Raw genomic sequence first — 6966 nt, 5'->3', positions numbered from 1 at the left:
AGTGACATTTATCCTTCCACACATGCATTTCTCTGCGGATTGCCCCGTGATTCATCGGGTCAATTAGCACTGATTAATAAGTCAAGCATCACTTCTACTGTTACTGATAATGATCAAACTTGCAGAACAGAGTCTGAAAGTTCAGCATTTGTGATTCAGACGTCAATGATTACTTGACCAACTTCAGCTTTTTTGTATTAAACAGGTGAAAAACCCACATTAAAGGAGGAACCCAAGACCAAAAGAGATTTAAAGCAATGTTTTAGTGCCAATAACTCTAGTTGGCATTGGTATTTTGGCAGAATTCTTGTATGTTACTGCAGGATTTTTTTGGTCTAGCACTGTTTTATAGCAGTGGTTCTCAACCAGGGGTTTGATTCATTCAAGATGAATCCAAATGATTTAAAATGAGACAAAACAGGCGTTAAAATGAGCTAAAACAGCTATAAACCTATATATACACATGGAATTTTTTTTATATTTTTTAAATGATCTCATAAGTCAGACTGCAGAAACTCTGCAGCTTGATATATGAGATCCTTTTAAAAATATAAAAAACCCAAATAAATAAATAAAGTCATGTAAATTAATAAAAAATGCAATAAAATTAAAAAATAAAACATAAAAGTCATGTAAATTAATCAAATGAAAAAATTAAATTAATAATAAAAATAAATGAAAGTCATGTAAATTAATAAAATAAGAACAATTAAAAATAAAAAGTCAAGTAAATTAATAAAATGTAATAAATAAATGTAATGTAAATTATTACAATTTTAAAAACTAAATAAAAAATGAATGAATGGAAGTCATGTAAATTAATAAAATGAAAAAAAAAATCATGTAAATTTTATATATAAAAAAGATTTTTAAAAAATAAAACAATAAATAAAAACGTTTAAATTAATAAAAAAATAAAAGTAATGTAAATTAATAAATAAAAGAAAGTAATGTAAATTAACACAATTGTAAAAATAAATAAATAAATAAAAGGAAGTCATGTAGATTAATAAAATGCAATAAATAAATAAATAAAATAAATGGATGTTGTATAAATTAATAAAGTGAAAAATAAAATAAAATAAATGGAAGTCATATAAATTAATACAATTTTTAAAAGAAAAAAAAATTAATAAAAATTGTAAAAAAAAAATAAATAAATAAAAAACATGGACATCATATAAATTAATACAAATAAAAAAAATACTTTTACAAATAAAATGGAAGTTTTTTTTTCCAAATTAATAAAATGCAAAAAAATAATAATAATAATAATAAAATAGAAAATATTAAAATGAAGTAAATGGAAATCATGCAAATTAATACAATTTTAAAAAAATTTAAAACTTGCCGTTTTTTTTTTAATCGTGAAATTTACTAGCAATTTCTGAGTAAAATTTTTAGTTTATCACTTACTGTAGTTATGCCAAGCTCTTAAAATGTTATAACAAATAAATAAAAATAAACAAAATACTAAAATAAAATAAAATACAACTGGAAAAATCATGTAAAATTGTGTGTTAAAAAGAGTCAAAATCTTAAATTTAATTTACACAAACTGTAGTATTGGACCTTGCGAGTCAAAAAGGTTGAGAAGGACTGCTGTAGACACAGATTGTTGATTTAATTGATATTTCTGAAGCAGATAAATCATGTTATGTGCTGTTCTTGTCTGTTTGATGGTGCGGTTTGGGCAGCACATGTGTTAAAGCCAAAGCTCTTTCCTAGCGTTCATGTCGAGAAACACGTCTGTCATGAATCAAACTGCCGCTCACAGTATCTGGACTGCTTTCCCTCCTCGTCTGTCATCCGCACCAGATTCCCATCCTCCGGAGAGCCGCTAAAGCTGACCGCAGAAAGCCATTGTCTGTTCCTCTCATCGACTGCAGATGGAAACGGCCTGCAGTGAACGAGACGCCTGAGTCCAGATCTGTTGAAAACAAAAGCTCTGTACTTCCTGTAGCAGATCATTTGAATGGCCTTCTATCTTTATTTGCTCTCGCTAATCAGTCAGATGTTCATCCATCCAATTAAACATGCATTTAGCAGATGTGAGGGACTTACAAAAGCAGGATTTGTCAAAGAGCCAACAATGTTTGTAATATACAACAATCTGGTTTATTAGACAACTTTATAACGCATATTATATAATCTCTTCTGCTCACCAAGGCTGATCAAAAATACTATAAAAATTGTGAAATATTTTTAGTATTCAAAACAGCTATTTTCTATGTAATAGAATCTATTTTGGAAGTCATATAAATTAATGAAATTGTAAAAAAAAAAAAGACATCATGTAAATTAATAAAATAAAAAAGATAAATACAAACAAATAAATAAAAAAACAAATTAATAAATAAAGTCATGCAAATATACAATTAATAAAAAAGTAAATAAAATAAATAAATAAATAAAATAAAATAAAATAAATAAATGGAAGTCATGTAAATAATATAATTGTAAAAAAAAAGCCATTTTTTTAAAATAAAATGGAAGTCATGTAAATTAATAAAATGCAAAAAAATATATAAATATAAATAAAAAATATAAATGGAAGTCATTCAAATTAATAAAAAAAATAGAAGTCATGTCATGTAAATTAATACATTTGTAAATAAATAAATAAATAAAATTGAAGTTACGAAAATTAATACAATTGAAAAAAAAAATGGAAGTCATGTTAATTAAGAACATTAAAATAAATAACTAAAAATATGGACATCATGTAAATAAAAAAATAAAAATTAATAAAATTGTACTAAATAAATAAAAAATAAAAATAAATGGACATAAATTAAATAAAAAAAGGTTTTTAAAAATAAAATGGAAGTAATGTAAAATATTATAACGCAAAAATAAATAAAAATAAAAGTCATGTAAATTAATAAAATTGAAAAAATAAAGAATACAAAAATAAAAGGACATCATGTAAATTAATAAAATATTTTTTAATAAAAAACGATTTTTAAAAATAAAATGGAAGTCATGTAAATTAATTAAAAAAAACAAATAAATAAATGGACATTTTGTAAACTAAGAAAATTTATAAAAATTAAATAAAACGGAAGTCATGTAAATTACTAAAATGCAAAAATAAATAAATAAATGGAAGTCATGTAAATTAATAAAATTGTACAAAATGAATAAATAAATACAAAATACAAATAAAAGGATGTAAAATTAATAAAAAACAATTTTTTTAAATAAAATGGAAGTCATGTAAATTAATAAAATGCAAAAATAAATAAATAAATGTAAGTCATGTAAATCAATAAAATGAAAAAGAAAATACTAAAATTAAATAAAGGAGGTCATGTGAATTCATCATATTTAAATAAATAAATAAAAAGAAATGGAAATCATGTAAATTCATCACATTTTAAAATTCCATTGGAATAAATAATAAAAGAGTCGTGATACGACGATGCTTGAAAATTCAGCTTTGATCGCCAAAATAAATTACATTTTAGCATATATTCACATAGATAACAGCTTTTTGAATTCTAAAAATATTTTAAAAAATTTACAGTATTTTTTCAATCGAATAAACGCAGACTTGCTGAGCAGAAAAGACGTGTTTAGTGCTCCTGAGCCTCTACTTCCTGTCAGGCTGTTTTTAATGCGTGTCCTGATGTATCTGTGGCATGTTATCTGTCTGTGCTGATCTGTTTTACACACAGACGCAGCGCGTGGCCTGAAGCGGGATCAGAGTACACGAGGTGCCCTTGGCGAGACAGATAAGCTGCAGTAATATGATTACACGTCCTGCATTGTGCAACCCATGACTCAACCTCTAATTACAGTTGTGCCGCACTGTTTGCAGGTCAGTGTGTGTGTGTGTGTGCTTACTGGACGCCCTGTCCAGGCCTTTACTGTGAACCGAGCTGAATTCGCTGGAAACCACATGCATGTAAACACAGCGGGTTGCACAACACGTGTAGTGCATTTACTGTAAATACAAATGGGGAAATAAAATCACTCACTCATGCTGCATAAGCCAAACCTAGAGTGTTTCATAAACACAAGGATTATTTATGCCTACATAATGAGCCGTTTTATCACTCAGAGAAGGAAGTTGGTGGATTAACTAATAGTTGATCAGCAGTGCTTGTTCCACTTAACTAACATTATTTCACCACAAAAGCTTGATTTATACTGATCTGCTTTCTTCTGAAACGCTTTCCAACACAGAATTTGATGACAAATCTGCTTGTTTTAACTGTTAACAGAGACTGGGAGTGTTTAATGATTTAACCACAATTATTTAAGATTCCAGAAATATATATATATATATATATATATACACACTTTAGCATATAGTCACTAAATATATACTAATCGAAATATATATATATATATATATATATATATATATATATATATATATACATACATACATATATTAGCATTTTAGTTGTTTGATTATTTTATATTTTTAAAACCTTTAGTTGATGGAAAAAATAATATATATTTTTTTTTAGCATTTTAGTTAAGTTTGATTATTTTATATTTTTATTAACTTTTATTGAATTTTAATGATTTTAAGTCATCCAACGGCCATCCTAATTGAGAAACACTGCTTTAGACCAGGTCAAGTAAAACTAAAACATTTCATTACTTGAAATAAAAATAAATGTTAATTAAATAAAAATGTAATTATTTAAAAAAGTAAAATAAGTAAACTTTTTGTTTCTTTTTATCTACTTGCCAAGGCAACATTTCTCATTTTTTTCGTTTAGTTAAACTAAATAACCAATTAATAAATAATAATAATATTTTTCACAAGGTTAACTAAAACTAAAACCATACTTGAAATAAAATAAATGTTAACTAAAATAAAATAAATGTACTTATTTTATTCTTTATATCTAATTGGGCAACATTTCTCTTTTTTATTTTTTGCTTAGTTCAAATAAACTACAATTAATAAAAAAATATATATATTAAAAAAAACTATACAGACGTTCAGAAAAAAAACTAAAATTAAAATGTGAAAATATAATAATAAAATATCGTTCAAATTATTAATAAAAACTATAATAGTATATCAATGTTACTAAAATTACACTTTTTCACAAGGTTAACTAAAACTAAAACCATTAAAAATATATATATTTGTTTCTTGAAATAAAATAAATGTTAACTGAAATATATGATTAAAAAACATTTTTGAAATTTTATTTGATCTAATTGGGCAACATTTCTCATTTTTTGTTTAGTTAAACTAAATAAACTAAAATCAATAAATACAAAATAATCCTGAAAAAAACATACATATTTTTAAAAAATTAATAAAAAATGACTCAAACATGCAAAAATAAAACATTTTCACAAGGTTAACTAAAACTAAAATCATAAAAAAGAAAATTCTGTTACTTGAAATAAAATAAACTGTAATAAAATGTAATAGTTAAATAAAATAAACTACAATTAATAAATAAAAAAATATTCTGAAAAAACTATGGACATATAAAAAAAAAACGAACAAAATGACTAAAACTAAAGTTAAAATGTGAGAATATAAAAATAAAATCTCATTCAAATATTAATAAAAACCATAATAGTATATCAAAAAAAATATATATTTTTTTTAGTTGACTAAACTTAAAATTTTAAGGCAGCCTACAGATTCTTACTAGGTTACTAGATTTTATTCTCTTATCTTCTCTCCTTTGATCCATTTTTTATCTGGGAGAAACTACAGAGGCATTAAAGAGCAGTGATTTCACCATCATACCGTAGTAAAACATTAAACCACAAAGACTCTTATCTGTTTCCAGGTAAACGGCAGCTCATGACGCTCTGAATGCAGTCCAGTGAGCTGATTTCACTCGTGTCCTTTGCACCGCAATGTGAATCTGGGTGGAAATGGGCGTCAACGGCGAGCGCTAATCTGAAGAATACAACAATACAGACAGCAGGTCAAGGACAGCTGATTTATGAGTCTGAAATGACAAAGATTTATGTTTTTTGAAAGTGTACTGTTGTAAATCCCATGGTATTCTTTATTATGTTGATATAAAACTGTGTGAAGAGCCAAACTCCACACATCAAAAGACACAACTGTTGATTTATTATTACAGCTGCAAATGACAGAAAACATTTATCCAACAGCTTATTCTCAAAATATGTTGACTTTATTCTCGTAATTTTGACTTTATTCTAGAAATATTTCTACTTTATTCTCGAAACATTTTGACTTCATTCTCGTAGTATTCCGACTCTATTCTCGTAGTATTTTGACTTTATTCTCGTAGTATTTTGACTTTATTCCCGTAGTATTCTGACTTTATTCCCGTAGTATTCCGACTTTATTCTCGTAGTATTCCGAATTTATTCTCGTAATATTCCGACTTTATTCTCGTAGTATTCCGAATTTATTCTCGTAATATTCCGACTTTATTCCGTAGTATTCCGACTTTATTCTCGCAGTATTCCGACTCTATTCTCGTAGTATTCCGACTTTTTTTCTCGCAGTATTCCGACTTTATTCTCGCAGTATTCCGACTTCATTCTCGCAGTATTTCGACTTTATTCTCGTAGTATTTCGACTACATTCTCGTAGTATTCCTACTTTATTCCCGTAGTATTCCGAATTTATTCTCGTAATATTCCGACTTTATTCCCGTAGTATTCCGACTCTATTCTCGTAGTATTTCGACTTTATTCTCTTAGTATTCCGACTTTATTCTCGTAGTATTCCGACTTTTTTTCTCGCAGCATTCCGACTTTATTCTCGCAGTATTCCGACTTTATTCTCGCAGTATTTCGACTTTATTCTCGCAGTATTTCGACTTTATTCTCGTAGTATTCCGACTCTATTCTCGTAGTATTTTGACTTTATTCTCGTAGTATTCCGACTTAATTCCCGTATTATTCCGACTTTATTCCCGTAGTATTTCGACTTCATTCTCGCAGTATTTCGACTACATTCTCGTAGTATTCCTACTTTATTCCCGTAGTATT

Source organism: Garra rufa, chromosome 20, assembly GCF_049309525.1.
Source record: "Garra rufa chromosome 20, GarRuf1.0, whole genome shotgun sequence".
Taxonomy (NCBI): Eukaryota; Metazoa; Chordata; class Actinopteri; order Cypriniformes; family Cyprinidae; genus Garra; species Garra rufa.
Note: the sequence above shows the minus strand (reverse complement) of the source record.